This window comes from Uloborus diversus, chromosome 2 (assembly GCF_026930045.1).
Source record: "Uloborus diversus isolate 005 chromosome 2, Udiv.v.3.1, whole genome shotgun sequence".
NCBI lineage: Eukaryota > Metazoa > Arthropoda > Arachnida > Araneae > Uloboridae > Uloborus > Uloborus diversus.
Window position 1 is genome coordinate 180,509,297 of NC_072732.1, and position 13,983 is coordinate 180,523,279.

A 13,983-nucleotide genomic window follows, 5' to 3' on the forward strand; every position below is an offset into this window, starting at 1 on the left:
ATAAATTTGATATTATGTCGGACAGCCCAAGCTTGCCCGAAGTTCAGATTGTTTATAGCCGAACGCTCTACCGAAAAAAACTTATCAATTAAACCGAACAACTAAGTCCAGTGCTGTTAAGCTTTATTAAAATATAAACACACACACAGGCTATTTTTTTTTTTTTTTTTTTTTGCCGAAAGCGACGTAAAAAATGGAAAACTGCATTAGAACTTTGCTTTAAAAAATGCATAAGAACTACAGGCAGCATCAAGGTTTTGAAACAGCAAGAGGCGATTTCGAAAACTTGAATTTTCGACCGTAAGTCTTTTTTTCGTCATTGGCCAGCCTGATAAGTTTTCAAATGAGAGGGGATTAATATATAAGATAAGATATTGAAGAAAAATGTTTTTATTTTTCAAAATTTTTACAATTTGTTATCGCAGGCTGCTTAAACCGTTATAACTTAGATGGCAGCATGTGTTCATCATTTAACAGCACGGTTAAAATACAAAATAAATTGAACTATGCTTTCGAATGTAGTAAAAATGTGATAAGCTATTTGTTTTTTAGCAAAAAGAAGAAAAAATATATATTTTACCCTTCAAATTGAGGTAGTATTTTATTTATTTGTACAAAGAGTCAAAAACTCATTAGAAGAATATATATTTCAATATACGATTTATTATTTTTTTTCTGAACAAAAAACAATTCTATTGTAGTCTGAAATCTTAAACCTGTTACTTACATTTTCGCTTACATTATGCTTTAATTTTCTTTCCAGAGCCAAAGCTTCAAAAAAAAAAAAAAAACACGTGCAATTTCGAAGTAATTTAGCACAAAATCACTGAATGTTTTCATATCAGCAAGGAGCATTTCCTTCTCATATAATCTATTCCCTCATAGTTGTTATCCATTTAATTCAGTGTTCATGTAATGCGCGATATTTCTCTAATTTTTTTGTTGCAGATTCTTCGGACGTGGGTCCGAACACGTAATCTCCTGGTTACGAAGAGAACGCTCTGCCGATCAAGCTACTCAGCTCTGTCGGTCATAGCGCAAATTGAAGTTATAAGTTTGACCGAAAACTTTATTCTGGTTCTTTAAAACAGGTTTTTCGGCTAAAAGAAACAATTTTCAGACCTTTGGTCTATTTTTCGTCAGTAGCCAGCACCATAAGCTATAAAATAAGCCGTAAATCAAAGAAATCGATCAAGAATTGAGGGAAATTTGGCGTGGAAACCAAAAACAGGCTACAGAAATAATATATAAGGATAAGATATTGAAGAAAAATGTTTTTATTTTTGAAAATTTTTACAATTTGTTATCGCAGGCTGCTTAAACCGTTATAACTTAGATGGCAGCACGTGTTCATCATTTAACAGCACGGTTAAAATACAAAATAAATTGAACTATGCTTTCGAATGTAGTAAAAATGTGATAAGCTATTTGTTTTTTAGCAAAAAGAAGAAAAAATATATATTTTACCCTTCAAATTGAGGTAGTATTTTATTTATTTGTACAAAGAGTCAAAAACTCATTAGAAGAATATATATTTCAATATGCGATTTATTATTTTTTTTCTGAACAAAAAACAATTCTATTGTAGTCTGAAATCTTAAACCTGTTACTTATATTTTCGCTTACATTATGCTTTAATTTTCTTTCCAGGGCCAAAGCTTCAAAAAAAAAAAAAAAAACACGTGCAATTTCGAAGTAATTTAGCACAAAATCACTGAATGTTTTCATATCAGCAAGGAGCATTTCCTTCTTATTTATTCTATTCCCTCATAGTTGTTATCCATTTAATTCAGTGTTCATGTAATGCGCGATATTTCTCTAATTTTTTTTGCTGCAGATTGTTCGGACGTGGGCCCGAACACGTAATCTCCGGGTTACGAAGAGAACGCTCTGCCGATCAAGCTACTCAGCTCTGTCGGTCATAGCGCAAATTAAAGTTATAAGTTTGACCGAAAACCTTATTCTGGTTCTTTAAAACAGGTTTTTCGGCTAAAAGAAACAATTTTCAGACCTTGGGTCTATTTTTCGTCAGTAGCAAACACCATACGCTATAAAATAAGCCGTAAATCAAAGAAATCGATCAAGAATTGAGGGAAATTTGGCGTGGAAACCAAAAACAGGCTACAGAAATAATATATAAGGATTTTATACATAACTACTTTAATCGCTTTCGATAAACATATGAGACTCATTTCTTATCTTCAGATATTTTCCCCAGTCAAAATATTATGTATATATTCTTTAAATTTATGTTATGTAAAATATAAATATAAATACATAATTAGGCATGAATAGCATGTGTGAATTATTTAATTTAACCAGGAATTTTCGTATACTTATAAACCTAGTTTCAGTTAGGAAAATATTGGTGTCGGACATAGAATTTTTCTGACCATTTATTTAAGCATAACTAGTTTTTTGAAATTTAATTTAAATGATTATTTTTAATTGCATATAAAATCTTTATTTGCAGACAAAATATTTTGTAAAAATCTCCACTCAGTTTTACATAACATAAACTTTCAGCCAATTTGGTGTCGGACGTAGAATTACAAAAATACCTTATATGAAAAAATCCCTAAAAATTAAGTTTTGCAGTTAAAGTGCAATTTTTTTGTATATAACTCTTCTAGAGAGTTCTGAGAAGCATATTTTAGAGAGAATATTTGAAAAATGCGACAATGTAAGTATCAAACAGCCATTCTTAAGTCGTATAAAAAAGTTACTCATAAGAACATGATCATAACAACCTGGTTTGAAGCCTCAGAACTCTAATTAATTTTGCTTTTGTTGCATATTTTTGTTATTTCCATACACTTCAGATAATTACCTTTCTATTGATACCAAAATTGTGAGAAAAAGATTATTTTAAAATTCTGCCACCTTTTCCCCTTTTCTGTGGAATTGCCCACAAATAGCCTTCCTCAATAAATGGACTGTTCAACTCAAAAAGAATTTTTCAATTCAAACGAGTAGTTCCTGAGATTGGCGCGTTCAAACAAACAAACAATTTCTTCTGCTTTATATTATCAGTATAGTTTGTGCAATTCATATAGTTCTTTATTTAACTTTAAACATATGTTACTAAATGTGTAATGCTAATGAAAAGAGAAAATTTTAAATTAAAAGACAAACATAGAAGCTAAACTCCTTCTGCTTTTTCATTGACAAAATCATTTATTACACTTACAAAATGCATTTCGAAAAATACATCATACTCAATTGTAGACTTATGTCACTTATTCTCTCTTGTCTCATCTCGTGGTACGAATTTTTATTTTTTTAAGTTTACTCAAATTTCTTCAACGCTACACTTACTCTTACAGTTATTTCTGTAACGCCACAGTTACAAGTAAACGAAAAGAATCGGTAATGCTTGGATACACATAATTCACAAAAAACCCCAAGTAACCGTATTCTGGTCAAGAAGTGCTGTTTAAAAATAGAAAATTAGTCTTGAAACTTAAAGACAGTTCTTTTTTGCGACATGGCGCCAATGTTGAATACTTGCACATTTTATTCTATTTACTAGAATATCAATAAGCTTTTACCAAAAGGAAAATTAATGAAAAATATAAAAGTAAACAAAGGCAGTTTCAATAAATTTTTGAGATGCCTTTTAGCCTAATCCTCAAAAAAATAAAAGGGAAAAAATCTCGAAGGAAATCCTGCGTCATAACTCAACCGAAAGTTCAAAGTTCCTTGGCATCACGAACACCTTCATTTTCACTATCGAACTGAAATTAATATTTAAAGACCCAAAAAAAGGAAACTAGCCAGATTTCTTAAGGCCTTATTCGGATCTAAGCTTGGCACAAGATTTTATTAAGTCACATGCCATATCTTTAACAACTAAAGGAGGGGAGCAGTGTCAGGCAGGTCGGACACAGGAATAGTTTGTTGGAGTGGACAATTGGAGTGTAAAAAGTAACTCCCCTATCCCCTCCTGCAATTTTGCATTTCAAAAGTCTTATGATATACCTGTAGTTCTTTTATTATTTTTTTATGAACGCTTAAAACCAATCGAGTTTTTCGCTCAGAAATATTATTAAGCAAACCCATAGCCTCATTTTGAGTTTTAATAAATTTATGTATATATATATATATATATATATATATATATATATATATATATATTCAATGCGAGATAGTATTAAAATAGTATACCCCCTCCCTTTCCATTTGATAAAAGGTTGGGTTCATTAGACTATAAAATTTTACTTAATTAAGAAAATCATAGCAGATATGTTTTATTGTCGTGTTCAGAAACTACAAATACGCATTGTATATGTTTTCTTTAGTTTTTTAGTTTTGAAAAATATATCCCAACAAAACACAAATGTGAAAAAGAAGCCAAGTTCAGTTGAAATGAGGTGCGGGAAAGACGGTGTCACCGACAAAAAAAGTTCAGATCTAAACAGTTACCAAGTTCCATAGCAGTTCCTCATAGAAGTTTTCCCATGTTCTTTAATTCATTTAGAAAACAATATTTTACTTTCTTTGATATTGGATTTAAAACTTGGCAAGTTTGAAAAAAAAAAATAGTGATGACTAAAACTTGCCGCAAGTTTAAAATGCATTATCAAAGCAAGTAAAATATTGTTTTCTGAATGAATTAAACAACATGGGAAAATCCAACTTCTATGAGGAACTGTTATAGAACTTGGTAACTGTTTAGATCTGAACTTTTTTTTGTCGGTGACACCGTCTTTCCCGCACCTAATTTCAACTGAACTTGGCTTCTTTTTCACATTTGTGTTTTGTTGGGATATCATTACTTTTTGAAAAGCTAAATCAAAGGTTATGTTCTCATTTAAACAGTTATAAATGCAAAAGCGTATATTACAAATATATGATTTCCTTTTTTTCCCCTGCCGTTACGGTTTGCGATTTCTTTTTATTAGAAGTTAAGATATTTCGGTAACTGGGGACTTGGCGCGATCGCCAATTTTGGGCAATAATCATCTGTTTTCACATTTATCAGCAAGGCCAACGTACATTAACTCTTGGTCTTTGGCTTCCTCAAATTTGTCGACAATTAGGAAAACTGCTAAGACTCATCTCAAAATCTGTCTGGAGTTTATTTATTGTTCGGGGGGATTATCATAACGTAGATCGTAAAATATGCAGAATTTGCGAAAATATTTCTTAATTCGCAACTCCAACGAACTATAGGGGGCACTGCAGTCACTGTCTAATGGCATACTTAAAAACTAAAACAAACGCATGTGGCAATGAAGAAAATGCTAAAAGTGTTGTGATTTTTGTTCGTATGTATGATATTTTTCGCTTTATTCTTTTTAAATTAATTTTCAAAGTCTTGTGGATATTCTGGCCCACGTAGAAAGAAATGAGAATTCAAGAAGCATTACTAAACGTCAAAGATTAATGCAAACTACGTAGTTCGTAGTTCTAAGCAGCTATTTCCACAATGTTGAATTCGATATTTATCAACTCTTGATAAAACTAAATAATAATTATAGCCTGACAAGAACAACAACTAATGCTAGAAAATTCAGTATGACATTACAAATTATTATCGAAAGAAGATGATACTTCTTTGCCTTGCTTGGCTAGCGCTAATTGTTTTGCATTTGTTGCTGAGTTATTTCTCTCTTAATTTAAAATTTTTCTGTTTCGATTTTTCTAATTTCTGAGTTACGATTTAATTATGTCAAGTTATGCAAATCATCTACAGAATTCTTACGGATATATGGTGGTAGTTTTCTTTTCAGTTGATTGACCATTATTTCTTTTTACTTATCGAATTCTGTAATCTTACTACCATTTTATTCCACTCATGATAAAAATTAAAAATGGTTTAACTAAAAACGCGAAATCTCGCAAAGGCTACTTTGCTCGCACAATACTAAAACTATAACCCTAAACAAATTTGGCGAAACCTTTCAGCTGAGAATAAAAGGAATAAAGTAAATTCTTTCTCGGTGAAACATTTTTCATTTTGTTCTACGATAATATATTCAAGAAAATATTTTGCATACCGTCCATTCCAACTAAATTCTGCTGTAAAAGATGGTTAGTTAAATTAATTTAAGATTAAAAAAAACTCATATTCTTACAAATTCATACAAAACAATAAAAAATTTTACCTTTTATAACGTTATCCAAGTTTGTTAATCCAGTTTTCGCTTTCACCATTTTCAATCAACTCATATTGTAGAAGGAAATAAGGAAAACTAACATTATTTCGAGAAGCTCTAGAATATTACTAAGGGACGAATAAATTTCTGTAGCTGAAAGCAAACTAAGACTCATCGATTGCGTTAATAAATACTCAGAACAAACTGCCTGTGTTTACGTCACCAGACACACGTGGAACGCAACGTGGCAATGTTTTAGTTTCATCGGCAGTTTTGTAAATCACCGCAAGGTAGCGTATTCGAGCGCTGGAGTTCTGAATTGTTGAAATTATTGCTGCCATTTTTGCTCCTCCTGTAAAATTTTGTATTTAATTGAGATCTAAAGTTTTTATAAAATTTTAAAACTGGTTATTTTTGATTTTAAAGGCTTAGCTCTAGATTTGGAATTTTAGTTATTTGATGGATCATTTTTCATTTTAGCGGAACTTAAAGTATTGTTTCAAGCCCCATTTTGGTTAGAAATTAAATTGTTAATTTAAAACTTCAACAACCTTGTTTCGGCAACGTTTGACGAGCCCATTTGTTTTGATTTATTTGGCGAAATATTTTGCAATCGCGCGGTGAAGTGATTACGCCGTGATGCTCATAAAAAATAGCGTAGTTTTTTGCAATTTAATGTAGTTTTTTGACTTTTTAGATTTTTCACTTTACATATCCGTGAAAATCTATCTTTATGCCAAATTTCAAGTATGTGAGACACTTGGAAGTTCGTAAACATTTTGATGAGTGAGTGAGTGAGTCAGTGTAAAAAATGACACTTTTCAGATAGTAATAATCCCAACAAAACATAAATGTGAAAAAGAAGCCAAGTTCGGTTGAAATGAGGTGCGGGAAAGACGGTGTCACTGACAAAAAAAGTTCATATCTAAACAGTTACTAAGTTCCATAGCAGTTTCTCATAGAAGTTGGATTTTCCGATGTTCTTCAATTCATTTAGAAAACAATTTTTTACTTGCTTTGATAATGGATTTTAAACTTGCGGCAAGTTTTAGTCATCACTATTTTTTTTTTTTTTTTCAAACTTGCCAAGTTTTAAACCCAATATCAAAGAAAGAAAAGGTTTAGGTTTTTTTCAGCTTTTAGGTTTTTGCTGTTACCAAATTTAGTATTTTCTTGTATTTTGTTCCATTTTTTTTTTTTTTTTTGAGCAATCACGATTGCTTATTGTTCTCATTTGACCGTCTTTGACGTTCCGTGCCTTTTTCAACCACCACCGCCACGTGCAGGCGCGGCTCCGTCCTCCGGTAGCCGCTCCTGGTCGGTGGCGTCCATGTCCTAGACACACGCACGCTCATACACGTACGCGCTCATACACATACGCACTCACACACATACACACACGCCAACGTGCATACACACAGGTCTACGCACACACAAAAGCTTACACATACACAACTAATACACACGTCTCCGTTCAACAGGGGGGTAGACTAGAAGGGACAAGAGCCGTGTCTAGAAACAAGTGAGTAGAGTAGTAACCAATGAGTAGGGTCCTGTCGCAACTCGTGATTGCGAAAAACATATTTTGAATTCAAAATTTAAGAATTCAAATTAATTTTTTTTTTAAAGTTTTGTAGCAACAATTTTTGGATTTCATATATGTTTTAGCGCCATTTCATTCATTCGCCGTTTCTTTGTGAAGTGATCAAACAGATTTCTGACTTGCTGTATTTTGCTGCAAATCTGGTTGTATTTTCCAATTATTTCTTTGCCTACGTACAATCACAAGGCAGATTTGAAATTTTACCTTGCGGTGTATATGTTTCGTAAATCACGTTTAGCGGCTAATGTTGATTGTTTCAATAAATTTATTGAAATTGCTGCTGGGGTAAATTGAGAGGAATTCAAAATTTCTGTATAAATAATTCTTTTTATTAGATTGCCGACAAGTATTTTCAATTGTATTTGTAAAAATTTGTAAATTGCATATAATATGTTATTCAGTGTCATTTATTTATATTTTTCATGTATTCATTGTATTTTTTAGGTATTCTTTTATTTGTATTTAATGATTCCGTATTTGTTAGGTATTAATTATTTGTATTTAGCGAGAATCCATCTTGGCAAAAAAAAGGCACCAAAAATAGGTATTTTGCTTGGCGAGAAAAAAAAGTCGCCAAAATTTCAAATTTGGGGGGGTATATCAAAGTAGTTCCCATGAAATTTAGGATTATAGGTCTGCTCGGCAACTCTATTAGACATACAAAATTTCAAGCACGTAGACTTAATAGTTTTTGAGAAATGAGGGAGTCAAAAGTAGCTTGAAATGATTCGTGTAAGATACACACTGACAGATGTGTCGCCTGATTTCCGAACTTGGCTGACACACTGCCGTGTGTCTAAATGTTATGGAGACTCACACATACTCATTTGATGAAAAATGTAAACTATTTTATCCCATTGGAAAGGGCACGTGCTCTCTCCTAAAATCCGCTACTGGCTTCAGTTCAATAGTTATCTCGTTATAAGCAGTTGTTTGCCTTAAGAGACCAACTTTGGAGGCGGGGCGGAGGGCATACATGTAACTTCAAAAGATCTCTTGCACACAAAATTTCAATAATCATTGCTTTGTGAACTTTTTTGTACTTCAATATGTCGTATTTTAATGACAAAAATGTTTTAATTTGCACAATTTAACAACAAAATGAAAATAAATTTCATCAAAATATGGAGTGAAATATACTTTTGAAAATTTATTCAACTACCTTTGTAAAATATGCATTTATTTCAACAATCAGTTATTTCAAACTCTTATGTTGACTTAAGCACTTCTAGGATATTCCACGGAATGTGGTCATTTTAACAACCACACGTGGCAACTCATATAGTACATTCAAAAGAGTAGTTTAAAATAGTAATGAACACAATTTTGTTGCTTAAGAAATCCCAAACTGGCGTATGGTTTCTTAAGCAAACAATTTGTTCATAATCTTTTAAAGTAATTACTTTTTAATGAAACTTATAAGCTGTCACAAGCGGGATAAATTGATAGATTTTTTCACACCTGCTTTTATTTTTCCTTTTATATCGCAACTATTGTAAACGAGCTGATGTGTGCATTACATGACTTCCTTTTACTCCAATTTAATGTCATTTCCCCATTACCGGCAATTTTAATGTGATTCAATAGTTTACTCTCTAAATATCACTAACATTTAGCCCACCCCCTTGCCGTTTGGTCAAATTGAAACAGATTTTTAAAAAAAAATCGTCAAATTCGTCGCCAAGTTAGCGACAAAACTTGATGACCAAAAGAGTGGCGATATATCGCCAAGTATCCTCCAAATAATAACACCACTTGAGTTTACATCGAAATTAACAATGATTTCCCCCCAAAAAGTGGCAAAAGACCCCTTTGGAAACACCCGAATGCAGCCAAAAGGAGAGATGCACAACTAGACCCCATTAGGAGTCTACGTACCAATTTCAACTTTCTAGGACATACCGTTCTTGAGTTATGCGACATGCATACGCACATATACTCTCGTATATATTTTCGCATATATTTTCTCGTGACGTACATACAGACGTCACGAGAAAATTCATTGTAAATAACTCAGGAATCGTCACTATGGATATTTCGCGTGTCTATACGTTCTTAGGCACTTATCCACGTGTGGTCGAATCGAAAAAGAACTCAATATTTATTCGGGGGTGAGTAAAATGGAAATTAAGGTCGATTTTTGAGTGAAATTTCTTTCGCTAATACAATACTTCCTTTTTTTTTTGTAAAAGGAAGTAAAAACGTTTCATATTATTTGAACGACGGCAACCCGTGCCGACTTGCGTCTGAAAGTGTGAATCAGCACTTATATAGTGTATATTAAGCCGAATCGAAAAAAAAAACTTTTTGTGTCTGTGGAGTCAGATGTTAGATGTCAGACTGCGAGGCATTCAAAAATTTTCTTGTTTCACAGTCAATATTTTTATGAACCTGTTCGCGAAAACATAAAAAAATTCCCGAATTGATGAAAATGAATGCTTTAGTAAAAAATTTTATAAGCTAAATCAAATGTGTGGTTCAAACTCGGACTATGTTTACCAATGCTCGTGCATTTAAATTCTTGTTAATTGATATGTTTTATCAAACTAGTTTTTAAACTATATGTAATCTATCCAGTATTTGCAAATTAACAATGGCGATGAAATTTACACATTTAAAAGCAGTTTTAAGGCTGCTCTTCAGTGGGGAAGAAAAACGATGTCGCTTGAAAATGGGCCTTTTCTTTAAACGAAAGCAGTGTACATCAGTGAAATGATTGACACTTCAACAGCCAATAGAACGAACGGTGGCCGATGAAAGTGTGGATCATGTGACCTGTCACATTTTGCAGGGGGACAGACCGGACGCTCCCCCTGCTGTGCAAGTCAAGGGAGGTATAGCTGTCGGCAAAATGAAACCGCAGCTAGTAAAAGAAAAATAACTCAATGTAAAAGGCGCGAAATTTTACATTGCCGCGCATTTTGCAATCCTACTTGTGATATTAATTTATTTGTATTCGCGCTAAAATTAATTTTGAAACAAAGATTTTTTCCCCCATTAATACGGTTTCAGATCTCATCTAGGAAAAATTAACGAATGAATGAATATTTGCAATAAATAAATTCATAAATTCGTTTTATTTTTAGAAAAATGTTCGTTATTGAAAATTGATGATTTCAAAAAAGGAAGGAAAAAAAAAAAGCCTGCATGACCACACTGAATTTTAACGAAATGAACTCCAAATTCTAACCAAAAAATATTCTTTAAAAATGGATGATCCTACTTAATATATTTGAAAAATCGAGTGCCGAATAAAACTGGGGACTAACTAGTTATCGGTTGGCGAAATTTTTTCGCTTCCTCTGCCTGTTTGCCACTCTCCCCAACCCCATCCGAGTTGCCAGAAAACATTCTTCTTAAAAATGAAACTAGATCCTCTTTGCATAGTTAATACTTGATTGTACAATAAACATTAATACCACTAATTAGTTACATTAACCTTTATTTGAACTAATAATATTTATATTTTAGTGCTAAATTAAATACTACTTTGTTGGTTAGTTATCTGTTTTACAAATGCAGTGGCGAATAGAAAAATATGTGGCTACTATAATTGCCTTTTCTCACCACTGGTGACCAGAAAATTCCCCTAATCTTTATCTTTGAATCCTTTTCTTTTTGAAAAAATATTTATTTATTTATCTAATTTTATATGTAGATGAGAAGGCTACGATAGCATTTCTCAATGGGTTGTTATGGTGAAAGTTCTTTCAAATTGAGCATAACAACGGCAAAGTCGCGGACGGCTACGGATAAGGATTTCCTGAATTTGAAAAATTAAAGATTTTTCTGTGATCTTTGTTTGTATGCAGGGGTGCTCACCCTGCTCCAAGCTCAAAGGCAAAAATCACTCCTTCCCCCACTCTCAATGTTTGTAAACTATCTTGCGTTGAAATTTTGGAATAAAACTAAACCTAGCACTTTTAGAGTTTCAGATTCCCAGTTACTAAATTCGGCAAAATACATGAGGTATTACATACACTATATGACCAAAAGTATTGGGACACTTTCAAAAATTCACAATTTTACGGATTTCTCGAGAAATAAAAGACCAATTGCTCTCTGCTCTGTAATTTTTTTTCTCATGAAAAGTATACTCCAGACGTCAAATCCAATAACAATTAAGTCTGCTATTCATTTAGGGGACCAGCAACAAATAATCCGTTCTTATCATGAATCACTCTGTAACGATGGCAGGAAAGTGTTGCCAGTTTGCTAACAATCCCTTACCATTCGTCGCCTATCCTAGAATTATAGAAATTCGGCTCATTAGATCGCTGATAACTTTTTAAAATTTAAAGAAATTGCGGTGGAATTTTTTTCGTGGATTGTAGGATGTATCTGAGCTTTGAATTATGAACGTCATAAATTGCTATCTTTCGTGCATGCGCAGTGAAAAATTAATAGCTTTAATTGTTCATTTTTCATCAAATTTTCAATATTTTAACTTCAAATTTTATTATTATGTTTCTCTAAAATGCTGTCAAATATTCTAAAAGTTTAGTAACGTTTGACGAAATACTCTGCGTAATATGAGGCGAAAACCGTCAAAATTTTTTTGCATTTTCGGAAGAAATGCTTATATTTCCATGGGTATAAGAGATATTTTCACAAAAATATAAAAATAAGTTTTTGATAGATTTTTAACTCATTTCTGAAAATTATAGCTTATTCCCAGCAATTTGCAATGAAAAATGATCAAAAAACTTTTTTCCTCAATTTGTTGTCGGTCCCCTAAATGAATAGCAGACTTAATTTTTATTGGAAAATGACAACTAGAGTATACATTTTATGCGAAACAAATTATAGAGCAATTGGTCTATTATTTCTCGAGAAATCCCTAAAAATGTGAATTTTTGAAAGTGTCCCAATGCTTTTGGTCATATAGTGTATATAGTGCTTCTACTTCAACACATTGAGTTTTTATTAAAATTTCCTAATAAGTCTTGTGAGTGTCTGATCCTCGTTAGTTGTCATAATAAATATTAAGGATTGTCCTTTTTCTCAGGAGGCAGGAAAATATTACCTACATGTATATCTGCCTGAAAAAAAAAAACCCTCGAAATACTTAGGTGAAAAAAAATCTCCACGCCTCGCTCTGCCAGATTTTAAAGTTTTTATCGCTCTGCCTCGTTTTCATGCATCTTGCATTTAATGAATCAATAATAAAAAATAAAAAAAGGACAAGAAACAGATTTGCAGGAAATACATAAAGTTAAAACAAAAATGAAAATGAACAGCTTACATTTAGGAAAGAAATTATAAGTACAAGTAAGGGTTCACAATTTAAAAAGAAAAAAAAAGAAAAAAAATCAAGACAAACTTTTTCTTTTTAAGTTCTGTGTTACGCACTTCTGTGCCGAAAAATTATCGTATCGTGTCTTCAGTCACAGAATAAAATGATTGTTCTATTCAAATGATTATCAAGTAATTTTCATTCGTATAGAACAAAAATCTTTTTTGAGATCCCACATTTTCCACACTATTGACTCCTAATTCCTAATAATATGTAAATACAGCGAGAGAAAGGATTTAGCTACTTGTTTAGGAGAGGGAACCATTTCTATATTTAATTAACATGATCTTTATCGTAAGCATACTATTTACTCAGAAATACTCCCTATTTTCCCAAGCACTCTCTTTGGGGGCTATGCCTTTTAATTTTCACGAAAATAAAATTTTCAAAATGCACTTTTAGACGAACTCTGGTAGTATTTGGAAGTAAGTAAGAGGTCCTGTGATCTTCCACCAGCAAATTTTTGAACTTGAAACGCCAAAAACACAATTTCAGGTTCTTGAATTATGTTAGGAAACGAGGAGTTCGGAAGCTTTCCCCGAAATTTTTCGAAATAGTCTAAAAACGCAGTCTTAGTGTGATGTTGGGGGGAGGCAAAATTTTCAAAGTGTTATAAACATGATTGTAGACCATTTTTAGTAACGTTGGGGACATTCAGGTTTTTGAAATCAAAGTTCCAAAAATGCAATTTTAGACGACTTTTTTTTTATGGTCAAAGAAGGACTTTTCAGAAACTCCCTTCCCGAATTTTTTTGAAATTAAAGCCATAAAAACGAAATTTAAGACGATCTTTAATGATGTTTTTTGAAGGGAGGGGGGGGGGTGCTTATGTGACCTGAAAACCTTTATGCCTGTAATTAATTTTTTCTACATTGTATTAAAATGCTGATCTAGCTTCTGAGAATGAAAATAGAAAACAGTGAAAACTTGTAACCTTCATTCTATATTGTTCACATCTTAGTTAGCTTTGTCAGCAACATAAG